Source organism: Solanum stenotomum, chromosome 9 (assembly GCF_019186545.1).
Source record: "Solanum stenotomum isolate F172 chromosome 9, ASM1918654v1, whole genome shotgun sequence".
In the NCBI taxonomy this organism is placed as follows: Eukaryota; Viridiplantae; Streptophyta; class Magnoliopsida; order Solanales; family Solanaceae; genus Solanum; species Solanum stenotomum.
In genome coordinates, this window is record NC_064290.1 from 15482216 (window position 1) to 15497673 (window position 15458).

At 31.6% G+C, this 15458-nt stretch overlaps 1 pseudogene; it reads right to left on the reverse strand.

Moving 5' to 3' along the window:
• Window positions 1-9010: 9010 nt before the first annotated feature.
• On the reverse strand, window positions 9011-10434 carry LOC125877312 (uncharacterized; annotated as a pseudogene).
• Window positions 10435-15458: the final 5024 nt, after the last annotated feature.

The window sequence follows — 15458 nt, forward strand, 5'->3', positions numbered from 1 at the left end:
TAAAATGCTATAGAATAATTCAAGTAAACTGATCTTAACCAATTTTCACATAAAACCAATAAGTTTCTCAAATTTTCAATATTTAAAAATTAAACTTTAAATATTATACTCTTTCCCCTTATTCAAATGGAGTATTGTGGGATAGAATATGAAATTTAAATAGACGTAAACAGACCTTGTGAATAGAATAGAAATGAAATCATTTGCCATCTTCGATAAAGTTTAAAGGCATGTTTAATCAAACTTTTAATAGGTAAAAAAATTATATTTAAAAATTAAAATATTTGATTAAATTTTGGAAGAAAATATTTATTTTTAAGATAGTAAAATTTAATAAAATGTAAATATTTGTGAGAAAAATATATTCAATACCCTTCAGGGTGGCCCAGTGGTTTGAGCTTGGGACTTCCATGTTGGAGGTCTCAAGTTCGAAACCCCTTGCCAGCGAAAGCAAGGGGTTTGCCTTCTGGGTCGAGCTCGTCGCACCAGGCTTGCCTAGTGCGGGTTACCTCTCCTATGTGGTTTGCGAGCTATTGCATAGGAGCGGGGGTTTTACCCTGTGCGCACCCAAAGGGTAGCGGCTACGGGTTTCCCTTGTCATCAAAAAAATATATATATATATATTCAATGATACTTGAAATCACGTAGACAATTTTTTTATGATTAAATTCTATTACTCAATTGCATAGGCAAATAATTTATCATTTTTATTTTTATTCTTCAATTGTAATTTGCATTTCAAAAATCGATGGAGTTTTTCGATTTTTGTTTGAAAAAATGATTAAAAAATCATGGGACCCCATCGATTTTCCTTTTTAATTTTTTTTAAAAACTATAATTATCGCACATTTTTTCATAAGGAAAAAGCGACATGCATCATCTATTTTCTATTAATTTTTTAAAGAAAAATAAAAATCGATGAATTGGGTCGGTTTTTTGAATCAACCCTGTTGGTCTGTCTCTTGATTTTTATACTTGTTTTTAGTAGTGACGCAAGTTATTTTTCATCTAAAATATCTTTTGAAAATATGTTTCAAAATAATTGAATTTTAAAAATTAGATCAAATAAAATATTAAATATTTTCTCCGTTTCTATTTATATGTCACTATTTTAGATTTTATATACATTAAAAACTAAGTAAGCTTATTATTTTACCTTTATTTAATGTCTTTTTAAAATGAAGTTTTCAATCAATAAACCTGAATTAATTTGACCAATGAACTGAAATTATTTACTTAGTTGTTCTATGTTAGTCAAATGTATATTTTCAAGATTAATAACTGATAAGGGTAAAATAGGAGAAAGATAGTGTTATTTATGCATTAATTTTATAAAATAACAAATATTAAGAATCATCTATTTTTAATAAGAACGCACATAAATAAAAATAGAGAGTATATTTTTTAAAAAAAAAAAAAAACCAGGAGGAAAACTGTAAGTTAACGTTAGATAGTAATTCGGCGTGAATGCCGACTTGAATTAAAGACAAGCGATTGTTTTCTCGTGACACCGACGCTATGCACCATGTGATTTTTCTATCTGATTTTCCCCCCAATTTCACATCTCATTTGCTTTTAGTGGTCTCATTTGACAAGTGTATTAAAATGCACGTTTGTCCATGTGATATAAAATTATGATTTGATATTATAATATGAAATTATGAAATAAAGTAAAAATTTTGTTTGGACTTTGGACATGTAATTTGGACTTTTATATCGTATATTTTTTTATTAAATATAAAATCAATAAGTTATAAAACTATTAAAATTGTTTCAATTTTTTATACAATCTTACCAAATAAGCAAAAATTTATAAAATCACATATTATACTATCATAGAGCTATTCTAAAAAAAATACAACACTTATAGATCAAACTTTAATTCAATAAAAAATAAAATTGAACATAAATTGTAGAGTACTAGTCTTTAATATAATTCTCCCACATATAACGGACAATCTTCTCACATAAAACTTGCATTTCTCGATCATATGACCGAAAAGACGAACCAACATTGTTGTTTTGAGTCATTTGTTGATCAATTTGGTTGGTAAATAAATCTGATAAAAAATAAAGAATTTGGTGAATATAAATGGTAAACTAGGAATTGATTTGAAGTAATAATAAATTTATGTTGGTGAGAATAGTCGTTACATGAGTATAAACGATTTAAAAAGTAATGACATGAACTATATATTTTATTTACATATGAAATAAATGGTTAGTAGATATAAATGTGGAGTTATTTTTACAAAATGTAAACTTGTGGGACAATTTTTTTATTTGAAAAGTCCCAAATCATGATTTGAAATTCCCAAATCATTTTTTTTGGCAAATTTGACATTTCATCTAATGGGATAAAATCGGCGTGAAATCGTATGTCCAAACATTGATTTCATATTGCGATATGAAATCGCATGTCCAAAAGCCTACTAAGAAAAAAAATACATACATCAATTTTGTGTATTATATTTAATACTTTATTTGGAATATATATATATACTTCATTATATATTGATTGATATTACTAAATACTAATATCATGAGTTTTCATTAATTAGTAATACAAATGGTATCAACATACGCATTAGAGTGGATAATGATATAACTATCCCTCAAATTCCTCTAAATATTTTCTATTTCCCAAAGCTAAGAGTGTAGAGGGTATTTTTATAAACAAATATTTTTTTAATAGAAGTTATACAAGACTGTTATTATTTCTAATACATCAAATCAAACAATATATAGGAAATAATGCCAGTATAACAAAATATCATCATTAATAATCTATCATATTCAACATGATTGTTATACACTCTCCAAACTATTTCTTAATGGTTATGTCAGATACATTTAAATTTATTATAATTAAAAATATTAAAAGTTATATATAAACATATTCTTTTATCATATAAGAGAGAGTTGAGGCTGAAACAGACCGGTCTCTGTCGACGTACTTGCTTACGTAAGAGCATTTAAAAAAAAAGAATATTTATTTTAATTTAATTAGTGTATAATTTTTATAAAATTATGTGATCGATCCATTTTAGCTATGTCCTTTAGTTTTAAATTTATATTTTTTAATTATAAGTTTATCATTTTGAATGTTGCTAATATTTTTGTAAATTTGCAACTCTTTTGAGTAAAAAACAACATAAGGAAGATACTTTAATTATAGACATCTCAATGAGTCTCTTCGCATTAGATTTATAAGAAAAAAGAACGAGATGATTTACCTATATATATAAATAAATTATTTTAGAGCAAAATTTAAAATTATTTAATCAATACTATTTAAAATTTATTTATGTTAAACAATATTTTATTTTACATTTAATAAAATAATCTTAAATTATTTAATTAATACCACTTTAAAAAATAAATTTATAAATAAATATTGATCCCGTGTCCGACATGAATTTTCTTGTAAACAAGAAGTGTGTCTGTACGAGTAAGCTTTTTATGGATGTGATGGGAGGGACAATAGTGGATCAGCAAGTTGTTGAGTAGTTGCAAGTTGTAAATGGTGATGGACCAACTAATGGTTTAATCCATCACATGATCTTCCTATTCACTCTTGAATTCTTTAGAAGTACAACACCTACAAGAATAGGAAAATAGACAAGGAACTTTGCACCATGCAAATACAAATTAGAATAAAATATATACCATGAACAAGTCAACCCAATTATTTCACCTTCTCTCTTATCTTTAAAAAAATATAAATATAAATTGAGTATTTATATTCCCTTCATCCACTTTTAATTGTAATAGTTTTCTTTTTTAGAGTCAAATTATAAGAAATTTGACTAACATTATACGATGTACATTTCATTATATTTATATGCAAAAATATGCAATTTATAGTATTTTTCGTACAGTTTTTAAATATATTTTTTATTTAAAATATCAAATTAATGTAATCTAATTTAACTTTGAAAATTAGTCAAATTGACTTACGAAAAACGCAACATGACAATTAAAAGCGGATAGAGGGAGTAGTAATATCCGAACATTTAATTAGTGTAGAAGTTGACTCTCATTAAATGATCAAAGTTAAATAAAAATAAGAACTTTACAATATGGTGGAATGATTTGTTTTGCAATATACGTCAATGATGTTTGCTAGGTTTGTGGTTTAGCAATAGAAACGATTGAACATATTTGTTTTAGTTATCCGAAAATTCAGTAAGTGTGGAAGTTGACTCATATTGATTGACCATATTTAGATACAAATATTGAGTTCGCGATATGGTGAAATGATTTGTTTCGTAATACACGTCAATATCATAATTTCCTTAAACTAACGAAGTTACATGTTTCAATTTTGTATCAAATGTGGAAAGCTAGAAATTTGTTAGGCTTTAATGGTGATATGTATGCACCAAATGTCATAGTTAATAAGGTTTTGTTTAATTTACATAATTATGACGATGCTTTACAAATTACATCAGTCTTGATTTGTATACGTAACAATATCACACAAGATAGTGTTGTTTTTATTGATGCAGGTCTACAAATAAAAAAAGTAAAAAGTAAGTATTGGAATGACGGCTATAAATAGTTGTGGACATTTGCTACATGTCCTTGACACTCCTATATTCAATTTGTAGGAAAGACCAAAACTGCTGAAGGTAGATTATGAAGCTTTCTTAACATAAAAGCAAGCAAAAATAACAAGCAAATCATGAAAGTTACGGTTCTTAAACTCCACCTGAATTAACAATTTACGTACAATATGAAACTAACCCTTTTCTTCTTTAGGTAAATTTAAATTGTCTCATATAATTTAATATTTAGTTTTTACCTCAATTGTATTACTTTAGAAAAACTTTGCAATAACATGTGGATTTGATTAACAATAGATTCATAATTGAAAAGAGCTACATATATAATTAAAGCATATATAATTTGTAGAACATGATTGGTCAAAATGTATCTACTATCAAAAGATAACAATTTGTTATGCAATGAGTTTATCATTATTCCCTATTTTCTTGCCATATTCCTCATTATTAATTAGTTATCTTTCTCTTTTTATGATAGATTGGACATCCTATATATATATAAATCAGAAATTACTACCTCATTCCTTTATTCCTCTTGATTTTGTTGATCATATTCCTTGTCACCTTCTAATGTAAAAAGAAAAATATTTTTTAATAATTCACTAGTTTTCTTGAATAACTTTCACATTTTATTAAGAATACCATTATTATTATCTTCAACGAAATATAATTTACTTAATATAAAAATATATGATATTGTCTATATAAGATAGATGATTGATTGGTGGACTTGACTCTATTTAGATAATCCTTATCTTTTGTGCTTTGTTTTTTAATTAAATATATTCAAATTTCTTGTCAAAACTTCAATTACCAATGAAAGAAACTACGCACCAATAGTTATTTCTAGGAGCCTGGTTTCCAGAGTCATATTAGAACAGAAAGCAAATAACACTTAATTTATTGTGGAAACCTTCCTCGCTCAAGGAAGGGAAAAACCACACCACAATTTTATTGACTTCAATTACAACTCAATAATCAAAGGGACTAACTCTAGTACCTTTACTCTTCAACGATTAACTATAATCAAAGACTCTACTCTCCAAGAAGTCAAACTCACTTCTTGTTACAATTCTCTCAAACTCTCTCTCAACTAGTCAAACCCACTTCTTGTTAGAATTCTCTCAAACTCTCTCGAAGTCAAATTCACTTCTTGTAACAATTCTCCCAAACTCCCTTCAAGAAGTCAAACCCACTTCTTGTTACAAAATCTAGGAATTATTACAACTAAATAATAAACCTAGATCAAATTAACAAAGACTAATAACCGTAGACTTTAATTGATCAGACTTCAACATTCAATAGTTCAGACTTGAACACAACTCATGAACCTAGTTTCAGTGTTGTCGTGACGAAGTCTTGCAATTTTGCTCCAATGGCTATTGCTCTCAAGATGGACTTTCGAGAATATGCAATAGGTATCTCTTTGCCTTTGCTGGAAAATTTTCTCAATTTGTGTTTATGCAAAGACTCCTTTTCCTTTCTTTGGCTTGAACCTTTTATAGAATTTGTTTTGCCTTTATCAACTTCTACAAGGAAGGAATTTGTTTCCCTAGAAAACTAATCATTTTCCTTATTGAACTTGTCTTCCTCTTTCCTTTAATAGCCTAGGACTTTTTTATATTTACTTTTTTACCTCTTCGATTGAATTTCTATTTCTTCATTTCTTTGCTTCTTTATTTCTTTTCTTCTTTGCTCCTTTGTTTAAGACATTTCTTTATTTCTTTTTTCGCTCCTTTATTTCTGCACTTTAATATTTTTCTTTTTTGCCGCAATCTCTCATATTTGTGCAGGTTGTCCGCATTCACATCTGGCAACCTGGTTCACCTGATAGAGTACACATAAGACAACAAGTAGCGAATCATGTTCACTTTATCAATCATCAAAACTACTTTATATATTCTCCTACTTCCCAACAATTTTTCCCTTTTCGATGATGATAAACAATGCTTTATCACACATTAAGACTCTTTGTCAACCATCAAAAATACAAACATCAAGACTCTTTGTCAATCATCAAAACTCTTTGCTTCATGTTCTCTCATTCCCCAGCAATTTCCCCTTTTTTGATGACAAACTATGCATAGTATGTCCTAACCCACATCACACAACTTCTTTTTTTGGCATGATTGAAAACCAACAACCAAAGAACTCGATTAACATATAATGAGTGCAATATCATTTTAACTCTTGGCCACTTGGGAAACACTTTCTAGTACACTTCTGCTAAAAATAAGGTAAGTTAATCTGAGGATATTATCCATCTTAAACTCGCACACAATCAAGATCTTCAATGAGAAACAAAATAAGCAAATATGTACCAGTTTAAGCCATTAGATCCCTAAATCAAAAGCATACGATATCATGAGTATGAGACAAACATAAGCACATCAAAGAGTTTGAAAAAATGGAGGATAAGGATTGTGGCGAAGATTACTAAAATAAGGAGGAAAATGATATTTATTGCCATTTATAATTTTTTCAGTACGCCCATTGTGCACCAGCTCCTTCGTTATGATCAATTTTCTTAGAATGTGAAATTTCATCAAGAACAACATGAGGTCCATCATTAGTTAAGCATAATCAGTTTCAAGGAGATCATGTGAGTATTTTCAAGCTTTATGACCAACAACAACTGAGTTATGAAGCTCCCTTTCTTTGAACTTAGTTCAACAACATAATTTCAAATTCATTTTTTTAATAGCCTTTTTCATGATGATTATTTCGAAGGAGTACCAACTATAAGTAAGAGATTCATCACATATTGGTGCAACAAGGATGGATTTATCAATAATGAAGGTAAACACCGATAATAGTTTGTTCCTAAGAGAATTGTCCCCCTAAGAGATAATTGGCTATATACTTGGAATGGATGGAATATCAATTTGGAATTTATGAACCTGGTTCAGATGTAAGAAGTAAAACAAGGTTCCCCCTGAATTAAAGTAGGGGTGGCTTCAAGACTGAGGTCTTCGTCATTTGAGTGGTTTGGGATTGAATGATGCTTATTGTCAACGAGAGGGTTCTTATTGATTTTTTAAAAAGAATTGGATTTTGATGATCGACCAGGTTCACTAGTGCTTATGTTTGACACAGACTCAGGAAATTCATACATTGAAAAAAGATGGTACATACCTAAGTATTATAGAGAAATCAAGTTTCTCATTTTGTGTGTTCCTTAATGACTTACTTAATGTTGTTAGTAATAGAGTATGGATTATTATCCACAGACCTTCTAAATATTATTTGAGATGTGTCTAGAGTGTGTACCTGTTACGGTACGAGACTGAGTTAGCAGACATTCATTGTATAATCATTCACGCATAAAGTTATTAGTCTACTAGCCAATTATTAAAGGAAATCATGATATTGTATCGACTTGTTTTGGCAAGATCAAGATCTAGATTATTTTTCTCAAGTTCCTCATATTCAAGGCCTTCATGAGTACGTCTGCATCATCATATTCTACCATATCAAAGGAATTTCAAGTGGAGTAACAAAGAACCATGTCTTGTATTTTCATAGGTGTGACTCTCTTTTATTTGATAAAAAATAAGCACACAACCACATACTAAATAAGATATATGATCGACTCGAAGTCAGATACGATCAAGAAACCTATCTTTTTTCAATAACTTCAATGAATAACAAAGACCAGGTTCACATGGAGAAGTTTCCCTTGAAGGTGTACCGGACTCTAAGTGTCCTGATTACTCTATTATTCTCCATATCTCCAAGACCATGGGTTAATCCTAGTAACTCCTGTTACAGGTGCATCAACGATTATCAGATACGAACCAGGTTCATCTGCGATGTTCTCTAAATTTGCATCATCAAAGATATTTGATATCAGGTCACTTTCTTCACTGTCAACCTTTTTATTTTGCTTGAATGATGACTTCACATATTTCCTTTTTTCATACACAATGTGCACAATAGCTACATAGATTTTGATTCGGGGAGTCCATGAACCAAATCATTCATGATTAGTTTATTTAAAAGAGAGAAACTAGCATGACCCATTCTCTTGTGCCAAAGTAGAGAAATATCATTAATGACACTGAAGAAAGTCTCTTCATGAAGGGGCATGCTATCAACTTTATATACAAACTTGTGTCTTTTTAGAACTAGGTTCCAGAGTTAGAGTTTGACACAAGATATTCAGTTGTTGTGAATAATACATTATTTTCTTTGTCACACGTGTTGTGCTTTAATTCTTGAACATAAAACGCATTCTCTATGTCATGAGATTGTGATTTTTCAAATTTGTTAATTTTTACTATTTCACCCTTCTTATCATTTTTCAATGACTTCACTGTTTCCTTGAAAATCAAAGAGTGAAAGGGAATTTTTTTTTATCATTTTTTGCAACTTTCTGGAGCATGCACTATCTATGTACCAGGTTGACCCTTTTCCTCTCACCTTTACGTGAAAAACACTAGTCAAAGATTAGCCTTGTGAATCCATATTAGCTTGTGCCCCTTTTTGTGAGTAAAAAGACGAATACGATTTCTTCTAGACTAGAAAGGCAAATAAGAAGACCTTTTATCTGGAGCATTTTTATTTAGAACCAAGTTCTTAACTGTTTTAACATTTTCCTTTTTGGTGAACTTAATATTTTTATGAAAGGCCTCAAACAGAGCTTTACATTGATTCCTTAAATGACCTGAGTTTCCACAATGAGTGCATAAATTTTTAGACATGTGAATAGTGTATGCTACAAGATTTTTTGTCTTCTAAAACCTATCCCACTTTGACTGGTGGTTTGCCTTTTTTGAAAGTGAGTTAAAATTTCAGAGGACCTGCTCCATCTAAGATTTCGTTCTAGATCAAGTTTGGTCTTAACAAGATTTTCTAGTAGCAGCCTATTTCTTTCAGTTAAGATCTGACAATTTATAGTTAATTGTTTTATTTCTTCTTCCAGAGCTAATTGAAGTTCACTAGCAGAGTTTTGTCCTTGTGACTTAACTCTGGGTCTTAACCTGTTCTTTTAGGCCATTGATGGTGTTATTATGAGAAGTAATTTGATCTTCCAGTGTCATACAATCAAGTCTTAGGGATGCATACTCATCCATTAATTGATTCTTTCCAGATTTCACTAGATAGTATGCATCAATAAAAACTGAAGACAAGGATTGCAATTGTTTCTTGGAATACATATTTATTTTAGACTTAGTTTCAAGAAAACTTACCTCTGGTTGTTTTTCCTCCTTTTCACTTCATTAGAACTTGTCATCATTTCCAAGATGTTCTTTTTGATTTCTTTCTTTCCTTCTTCATTATCAGAATCAGCAATCGCAACTAGTGCAAGAGTGTCTTCATCATCTGAATACTCCATATCCAACATTGGCTAATTTTTGGATTTACTATTGTTGGAGTCATGATGTGTTCTCCATAGCCATTATTACATTCTTCACAATCATATCTGCTTCCAGAGTAGTCATCTCCTGTTTGAAGGAATCTATTGATTTCTTCTTGGTTCTTTTTTCTTATCCTGACTAGTACCTTCATGGGTTGTCTGTAGAGTGTCCAAAATTTGTTTAGCAGTAGAGCATGATGAAATTTTATTGTACTCATCTGGACCAATTTCACACATAAGAATTTTCTTTGCCTTAGCGTTATTTTGAACAACAATTTTGTCATTAACATCTAATTCTAATTTTCCTTTGGGAATCAACCTCTTCCCATCCTCACCAAGTTTAGTGGGAATGATTGTCCCATCAAGAACTAATTAAATACCACAAATCATGATTTTCTTCGATAATATAATTCATTATCATGTTCTTCCATCATCTATATTACTTCCCGTTGAAGATGGTGGCTTGGTTAGAGAAGCGCCTTCCTGAGATGTTGGTGGAGCAGCCATATGATCCTTTTCAAGGTGTTAAACTTTTATGAAAATACTTACTCTGATACCAATTGAAAGAAACTACGTACCAACAATTATTTATAAGAACTTGGTTCCTATAGTCGTATTAGAACAGAAAGTAAATAACACTTAATTTATCGTGGAAATCTTCTTCCCTCAAAGAAGGGAAAATCCACACAACAATTTTTTTAACTTCAATAACAATTCAATAATCAAAGGGACTAACTCTAGTACCTTTACTCTTCAACGATTAACTATAATCGAAGACTCTACTCTCCAAGAAGTCAAACCCACTTCTTGTTACAATTCTCTCAAACTCTTGCTAAACTCTACTCACCAAATAGTCAAACTCACTTCTTGTTACAATTCTCTCAGACTCTCTCTCAACTCTACTCTCAAAGAAGTCATATTCACTTCTTGTTATAATTCTCTCAAACTCTCTTCAAAAAGTCAAACCCACTTCTTATCACAAATTCTCTCAAACTCTTGCTCAACTGTACTCACCAAATAGTCAAACTCACTTCTTGTTACAATTCTCTCAAACTCTACTCTTAAAGAAGTCATACCCACTTCTTGTTATAATTCTCTCAAACTCTCTTCAAAAAGTCAAACCCACTTCTTGTTACAAAATATATGAATTATTACAACTCAATAATAAACATAGAACAAATCAACAAAGACTAATAACCCTAGACTTTAATTGATCAGACTTCAACATTCAATAGTTTAGACTCGAACACAACTCATGAACCTGGTTCCAGTGTTGTTGTGAAGAAGTCTTGCAGTTTTGCTCCATTGGCTATTGCTCTTGAGATGATGACTTTTGAGAATACACAATAGGTATCGCTTTGTCTTTGCTAGAAAATTCTCTCAAATTCTGTTTATGCAAATACCCTTGTTTCTTTCTTTGGCTTGAATCTTTTATAGATTTTTTTTGCCTTTATCAACTTCTACAAGGAAAGGAATTTGTTTCCCTAGAAAACTAATATTTTTCCTTATTGAACTTGTTTGCCTTTTTCCTTTTTTGCCTAGGACTTGTTTATATTTACTTCTTTCCTTTTTCGACTTGAATTGCTATTTCTTTCCTTCTATATTTCTTTGTTTTGGATATTTCTTTATTTTTTTTGCTTCTTTATTTCTGCACTTTAATATTTTTCTTCTTTGCCGCAATCTCTCATATTTGTACAGGTTGTCTGCATTCATGTCTGGAAATCTGTTCAATTGATAGAGTACACATAAGACAACAAGTAGTGAATCATGTTCACTTTATCAATCATCAAAACTACTTTATATGTTCTCCCACTCCCCAACAACTAGGATGAATAATATAAGATATAAATATCTCATTATTTCACACATCTGATTGGTTGAAAGAAACTATGTGATTGATCATTTATTAACATTGAGTATTTGAAAGATTTGGTTTGGTCCTTCTTGGGTCAAACCCAATGGAAGAAAATTCTATGTGCCAATTTACTTGTCTAGGAATTAAACTTGGAGAGCAAGCTAAAATTCATGAAACGTTTTTTTGTATTTCTTATCTTTGTGCTTGGAGCCCAAGTTTGACCACCTATAAAAAAATGGTGATTCTTCATAGTTGAAATCATCCTAAACTCATAGCAACATCATTAGAAGAGTAGAGAATTAGTAAAGCAATTCTCTTAGATGTATTTCAGATCTCTCCGCTTTCTTTATTAATAAATAAGGAGTTGTTCTCTGGTGGGCGTAGAATTATTCTGATCTGAACCACGTCAAATAAAGTTGTTCTTCCTTGTTTTTTATTTTTACGTTTCCACTAAAAATTGATATCAGAGACAAGGTTTTGTCTAAAAGATCCAAATTGGAAGGTTCAATCCATGTTATTGACAGAAAGTACCTCGATGACACATCAAATTCTAACAAGAAGAAGATTGAAGGATATGCATTGACTGTAATCTAACTGTCCCTTGCACCTAACGTGTTTTGTTAAGTGAGTACACGTATCGAGAAGATGCCAAAACAGTTATAGAAAAGGTTGTAAGGACTTTACAAGGACATGTCGGTGACAAAGATGATGTTTTTACAATGACATCTTTACACATTTAATATGGATTCATGTACTTTGTTGCAAGACCATATAGATGCGTTTAATAAACTTATGATAAACTTACAGACTGTCAAAATTAAAAAGAATGAAGAGACGCTTTCATGTGCTTTTCTATTTTCATTAACTTCAAAATATTGTGATATCGGTAATTCAATGTTGTTTATCAAGGAGCCTATCACTCCTGAAAAAGTGTGGAAAGCACTTAACTTTTGTGATGTATGGAAGCATTTGAAAGAGATAATTGTGATGAAACTAATGGACTCTTTGTGAGAGGCCGTACTAAGCCAACTGGGAAGGAGAAAATCAAAGTACAAACCAAAGGCTCATGTGAACAAGAAAAATGCGGAGTGTTGGGGCTTTCACTAGAAGGGACACTTTGAACGAGATTTTCCTATGTCAAAGTCCAAAGAAAAGGTGGGTGCATTCATTGTTTAGAACGTACATGATTATGATGATGAATATATACTAATAACATCATACAATAGTGTGATGACCCTAAAATGAAATAGGATGAACTAGAGCTTCGCATGTGTATTGGAAGTTGGTAATTTGTTAAAATGAAGAGTTTTGGCTTTTAAGGTTTAGTTTGAAGAGTTTTGAGGTCAAACATCAAGGGACGACCATGACGTTCGGAGACTAGTCTTTTGGGCTAATGTGTTTTAGTGGTGTAATGTTGCCCTAGTCTTAAAAGGGGTTTAAGGAGTTAACGTCAAGACACGTGTTAGAATCTATGCTATGAGACCTATTCTATGTTGGTTGAGGGTGTTAGGCAAGGAGCCAAGCCAAAAGGGGCAAGCCTTAGCCAAAAAGCCAAGGTTGTCCCAAGTTGGCTGCTCACTGCCCCAAAAACCACGGGCACCACCATGACTAGTGGTGCCCTAGACGGTTCGTATTCTTGGGCATGAAGATCACTTGGTCTGAAGGGAGGCAAGGCAACTTTGCCTAGGTGCTGCCTCATCTTCACAAGCTCCACCACAACTCGTGGTGTGCACCACGGATAGTGGGAGCCTCCGTGAAGATGCCTTGGGCCCTTGAGGGCTTGACATGGTGGAGAGACCCATTGTTCAAGGGACCACGGGCACCACCACGAGCCGTGGTGCCCGTCACGACTCGTCCAAGTGGGCGTGGTCCCTGACGGGGCTGCCTCATTTAGGGGATTTTGGGTAATTTCATTTTAATTGTTTATTATTTGGGATTGATTTTAAATGGTTTATATGATAGATGTGTAAGATTTTATGTCTTTTAACAAGTCATTTACTCTCTTTAGACCCCAAATCAAAACCCTATTTCCTTTCTCTCCCAAAGTCTTCTCTCTAGAAACTCCTTTGGAGCTCAAGGTCAAGTCAAGCTAGGGTTGACGATTTCATGGTATTTCTTCTTCAATTTCGTTTGGTTCTTGAAGATTAAGGTATGGAGACTCTTCATCTATGATTCCTTCTTCAATTAAAGAGTCAATTCAAAAGATTTCAAAAGTTGTTCAAAAACTCAAAAACAAACCTAATTTCAATTCTAGCATGGGTTCTTGCATTAATTGATTTTAAATGATGTTTTATGTTGTTATGAATGATTATTGATGGTTTTAATAAAGAAATCTTCATGAACCCATGTCTTCTCAAATTCTCTAAATTTGGCCTAAAATGGGTCTATTGATTTTGAGTAATTGATAAAGGATTATTGAGTGGTTTGATGTGGGTTGTTCTTATATGATCTTAGCTATGTTGAATTATTGGAAATTGTTATTGAATTGTATAAGGAGAGGTAGTAGCCTTGAATGGTCATAAATTGGGATTGGATATTGTTTAGCTTGGCTTGTATAGTTGAATGTTGTTATTATCATTGTTATTGTATTGTTAATTGTTGGAATATGAGGATGATTAAGATAGCTATGGAAAGAGGGTAAGTTGACCTAACTTGATGAATATTGTATAATTGGCATGGAACTGAGTATTGTGGCTTATGGCCTTTGAAAGGTGGTAAGATGGCTTGATCTCTTAATATTGCTATAATTGATTTTTCGGTTGGATCAACCTTTGGTGGAAGTGTTGCTTGTTGCTTTTGAATTATGATTGTGGCCATGAAGGGCATTATATGATTATTGTTGTGTTATTATATATATAAATGAAGCTATATGTAAAGTTCTATATGAAGTTATATGTAAAGTTTTATGTGAAGCTATATGTGAAGATATGATGTGAATGAGTTTATGTGATCTTGTGATGATCCTACGTAAAGTGGATAGCATTGTGATCTAAAGTATGATTTCTCATGATGTATATATGTGATGATGTTGGATTATGAAGTGTCCTCAGATAATAATATTGTGACTTGATTAGTAGACTAAAGTGTCTCTTCTTGTTACTTAAAGTCTTGAATGCATGAATGTGTGAAATGGGCTAGAACTAAGAAATGGTGTCCTTTCTATAAATGTTAAAAGAGAAATTCTAGGCCAAGACTTGAATCAGCAGAACTAAGAAATGGTATCCTTTCATAAGTCTAGCTTTCCTAAGTAAATGGATAACCTTGAAGGATGGGCCTTAGGGCGATGTTCCCTTCTTGAGTGAAATGATAGACTTAGAGATGGATGGAGCTGGAACGGCATGAGAATCCTTATCTAAGAAAGTTAAACGAGTTATCCTTATGAACCTTGATTGGCTATGACTAAGAAATGAGGTCTTTCTTTGGAAGAGGTACTATGAGTTGGTTGAACTTGAAAAGGAACCCTCTCTAAGTACATATGTGATTGAATACTCTATGAGAAATAAGGCTAGCACTGAGTGGATGTGGTCAGGAAGGTGGCCTATTTGAGTATGAGATTAGGCACAATGAACTTCCTTGGACATCCCCTAAACCATGTGCCTACATGGGTTGCTTACTAGTTCTACCCTTGGCAAATAAAACAACCTCCACGGAATAGGATAAACTCCGGATTTCATAC